The 4,640-nt window shown below is 39.8% G+C and overlaps 1 long non-coding RNA gene across 1 annotated transcript; it reads right to left on the bottom strand.

Moving 5' to 3' along the window:
* Positions 1–3,449: 3,449 nt before the first annotated feature.
* On the bottom strand, positions 3,450–4,171 carry LOC107968312 (uncharacterized). The gene is made up of 2 exons (XR_001709409.4): positions 4,097–4,171; positions 3,450–3,671 (listed from the first exon to the last, which is right to left on the bottom strand). It is a non-coding gene; the product is annotated as an uncharacterized LOC107968312 (long non-coding RNA).
* Between the last annotated feature and the right edge of the window lie 469 nt (positions 4,172–4,640).

Raw genomic sequence — 4,640 nt, 5'->3', positions numbered from 1 at the left:
ACAAATCTTTGACTTCTGCTGTCTTCCTCACAGTATTACTCTCAAACTGTAGTTTTTCTACAAAAAGCAGAAATCTAGAAATTATTCTAATTACTGGGAGTCTGTTGCTATTTTTTTGTTGTTGGATTTTTTTCTTGCTAGTTTATGTTTCAGACGTGAATAAACGTCCATGAAAAAAATCTGGTAGCATTCCATGTTGAGTCATAAACATGTAGTCAAATTCCAGTTTGTCCTGGGCTGTTAATCTGAGTTTCATTTCTCAATGACTTCCTCCCACAACTCCTTTGCTGTTCAAATAGTCAGCCCTATGGCTCTTTTCTCATCAAGTGTTTATATCTTCTGTTCCTGCAGTCTTGAGGGGCTTTGTCTTCCTTTTATTCAGCTGTTGGGGGTGGTTTGTGGATAAGACCTGAGCAGGCTGAGTCCCCCTGAGTTCCATGGCCTCCAAAGCCAGTAGTGTGGAGTAAGACATAACATTGTGTGTATGCAATGGCTGTTGTCCAGTTTAGGGATATCACACAGTTGGCTGTATACTTAGTGACTTGCCACTGAATCACAGCCTCCTCCGAAGGTGGACTGAACTTGTAACTTTTGGGCTAGAAAGAGGTGGATAATTCATTATTCTAATCACCATGTCCCCATTAATAAGTTGTGTTTCTTAGATGGGAAACTGGGCTTAAGTGCAGGCTTACAGGTGAAGGAAATTTAAAGAAAGGAAATAAAAGGAAAGGGTCAAATTTTGTGTCTAAGAACTATTTTCTAAGATTGGTTCTTATTAGTATAGATTCCAAGACTTCTCAGCTAACTTGGGAAATGCAGGGAACTGGAAAAGATGGGAGCTGGGTAAGGTGACTGCAAAGAATTACTGGTCCTTTAGGGTTAGAGGGAGATTATTTTAGGATCAGAAATATGTACTTTGGAAATGTGCCTGTTTTTAGAGTTTTGATTTTCCATAATTATTTCTTATGTTCTCTCTTATTTAGTTAAGTTTTAAGATATATCAAGCACAAACCACTACAAAATGAAAAGCAACACAAGTATATGCATTTGTAAGTCTAAAAGAAAATATTAAATGGGTCAAAGGGAACTAGGGAATGGGGCAGGGAGGGGATAGGGAAGAGTGTTCATTCTTGAGTCAGAGCTTCAGTGGGAATCAATATGAGGAAAACCTTAGCAGACTCCCATTCTGGAATGACTTCCTGGGGACTTTTCTTTTTTGCTAAAATCTTGGAAGATCTGTGTTTTACTCATAAGGGAGGCTCTTCTCTGTTACGATGTACTTTGTTTTACTTAGCACATGTAATCCTAAAATTACATTTATAAACTGCTTAGTAAAACTAGAAAAGTTAGATACTTAAATTTCACTACACACACACACACACACACACACACACACACACAGTGAGAGAGAGAGAGAAAGAGAAAGATGGGGTCTCTCCCTGTCACCCAAGCTGGAGTGCAGTGGCACAATCATGGCTCACTGCAGCCTCGACCTCCCAGCTTAATCGATCCTCCCACCTCAGCCTCCCAAGTAGCTAGGACTGTAGGCACACGGCACTATGCCTAGCTAATTTTTGTATTTTTTATAGAGACAGAGTTTCACCATGTTGCCTAGTCTGGTCTCGAACTCCTGGGCTGAAGCAATCCTTCTGCCTTGGCTTCCCAAAGAGCTGGCATTACAGGCATGAGCCACTGTGCGTGGCCTCACTTCATATATTATCAAGGCACTTCATAGGTTATTGTTTGTGTAAATCCAAGTTTTGATTTACTAAGTTTGCTAAAGAAGGTGGAAAATGGTTACTCTTAAGTGTCTTTATTATCTAAAAATCTTAGTGATAGATTTTGACTTGTTTGCATCTTACTTTTTTTTCCTGGAATAAATTTGACTTTCTTGGTTTATTAAAAGAAATTCTGGTTTGTATAACTACTTGTCAGGCCATGAAATGTGCAAAACCATGCATCTTATACCTTTTTATTTTTTTATGTGACAGTTGCACTTTTGTTGTCCAGGCTGAAGTGTAATGGCACGATCTTGGCTTACTGCAACCTCCGCCTCCCGGGTTCAAGTGATTCTCCTGCCTTAGCCTCCCGAGTAGCTGGGATTACAGCCATGCGCCACCACGCCCGGCTAATTTTTATATTTTTAGTACAGACAGGGTTTCTCCATGTTGGTCAGGCTGGTCTCGAACTCCTGACCTCAGGTGATCCACCCATCTCGGCCTCCCAAAGTGCTGGGATTACAGGCGTGAGCCACCACACCTGACCTTTATACTCTTTTATTTGTGGTTTTGTGGGAAAAGACCTTGACAATAATATTATTAATGTATTAAAAACATTTCCCCAGGATGTTTGATTTTTAAAAATAATTTATAATCTAAAATCTGTAGTGTCTAGCTTTTATATAAAATGTGAGCTACAATGTTAACAACATTGCCAAATGGCTTACTTTAGTCATTCTCTGAAGAGACTTCCTTCTTTGCTCTTTCTACTCTACCTCTCTGCTCAAAAAATCCCAAATAGTAACCTCATTATATGTTATTATGATGATTTATAGGAATAATTTATAATGTGGATTACTCTTTTTCAAAAGGATCTGGAGGGACGGCTTTTTTTGTAGAAGTTTTTGAAAAGAGCCACTTAATAAATAATAAGCAATGTTTGTGTTTTTTGCAAGTGTAGCAGTGGGGTGCAAGGAGAAAAAGAAGAGGACCATTAGAAGATGGGGATGGCTGTTTGTGTGAAGTTCTCATCTCTTGTGTTTTCAAGTCCTGAACGACAGGGATTATGTCTGATGCATGTTTGGTTTCCTTGTGCAATGCTTTGAAGTGTCTCCCTTCCAGGAACACACAATTCAAGAGAAAAGTAAGATAAGTACACAAACAACTATAGTTCTAAACAAATGAGCAATTGAGTTATTTGAAACGTTTTAGAGGCTATTTTAGAAAGAAACGCAGCTGTAGTATTGTCAAGTACACAGAGTAAATTGAATTCACTGCCAAGTATTATTAAATTTTAGTTACTGATGATGGCACAAGTTTTTGTTGAAATGTTAGACTTGTTTTGACCTTCAAATTGTGTTAAAAAGTTTTAACCAGTTTAAATTTGGGTGTATCAACATTTTAGTTTTCTGATAATTAGTTGGTTTGGGGCACACCGCACAGGAAAAGGAAGAACAGAGAGGTTTTACTCAGAATCAGACCACTGTGGTTGTTTTTCTCCCAGGGTGATACGTCTTTAGGGGCATAAAAGGGTTAAGGGAAAAATCGTAAAAGCACCACAGTGCTTGCAGTCCCTGAGTTGCTTCACTGAATATAAAACTAAGAAATCTCCTGTTAGCCAATCATTAATCTAAGTGTTGACAGCCCATTCAGTTTACTGACATTTATATAAAGCCCAGAGAGCTGAAGAAAATCAAATCAGGTTTTAAAGCACTGGAAAGAATGACATAGTTAAAATATAAATGTCTTTCTTAAAAGTTGATCATTACTGGAGGGGAAAATATCACATCCCTGAGAGATGAAATGTTTCAGGTCAGTAATTGTACTCTGTGGGTTGTACCTATCTGGAGCTGCATAGAAATGTACTGATGTGGCCCTGAGTATCTCATGGGCCCTCCAGGGCGGAGGATGATGTCTTCCTGGGCCAGACGGCATCAGAGGAGAAAATCCACCCTGGGGGAAGATAAATGTTTTGTAATAAGTGTGAGCAACTGGCTGAAGGGAACAATTACTTTTATCTTTGCTACTGAGCCTCTGGATTCTGCCAAGTATATTTATGCTCCTTGGCAAAGACTGGATTTTAATTTCTTGGCAAAACACACACACAGACATCTCTTTTACAATATCTAGTAAAAGATTCTACTTTGTAAACACTCATTCTACAGGGTTTAGAAGCTAGTGTGGGGGATTAGATCACATGTGCCTCCTTAAATCTTCAGAGAGGAAAGAATTCTTCAGGAAGGGAAAACTTCAAGGCAGTTAAACGGAGGAGGTCTGCCTGGTGAGTTATTTAGTCTGGCTCCTCTCCTTTTAAGTGCTCTCACTGATTCTGAGAGACAGGTTGAATTCTTGATGCCGTTTAAAAAACGTAGCCGTACCCTCCAGCTCACCCTTCGGCTCCTCCTGAATTCTGTGCCATCTTGGGCTTATCTTTGTTTCTAGCTGGTGTGAATGTGACGATGTAATTTCAGCACTATGAAGTCACTGAGAACACTGGAGCTAGCGGTTACTGAGGTTATTAAGTGTCACTCAGGGCAGAATTCCCTATTAAATTGAGCCAAGGATACAGGCATAAGTGAGCTCCTGGCACAGGGCACTAAACAAAACTGACAGAAAGAAAACTTTGGGTTGCTGAAACCAATGGCCTTCTCTTGTGAGCAAATGCTCTGACATGGAAAAATGCTTTGCCTAGTGAGACAGATTGCCTCCTGCCTGTGGCCATGCTACTTAGGAGGAGCTGTATGATGCGATCCTAAGGTCCGTGATCCGTGATTCTGAACAGCAACTGTTTTGTTCAAAGGTTTGTGATCTGGGACCCCAAACAGCAACTGTTTTGTTCAAAGGGAGAGGTGTTACGTAGCAAAATCATCAAGTTGATTTTTTTCCTAAGTGCTATGCATCTAGTGCATGGTAACATGTGGC

The sequence above is a fragment of the Pan troglodytes genome, chromosome 15, assembly GCF_028858775.2.
Source record: "Pan troglodytes isolate AG18354 chromosome 15, NHGRI_mPanTro3-v2.0_pri, whole genome shotgun sequence".
NCBI lineage: Eukaryota > Metazoa > Chordata > Mammalia > Primates > Hominidae > Pan > Pan troglodytes.
This window is presented reverse-complemented; position numbering and strand designations above follow the sequence as displayed.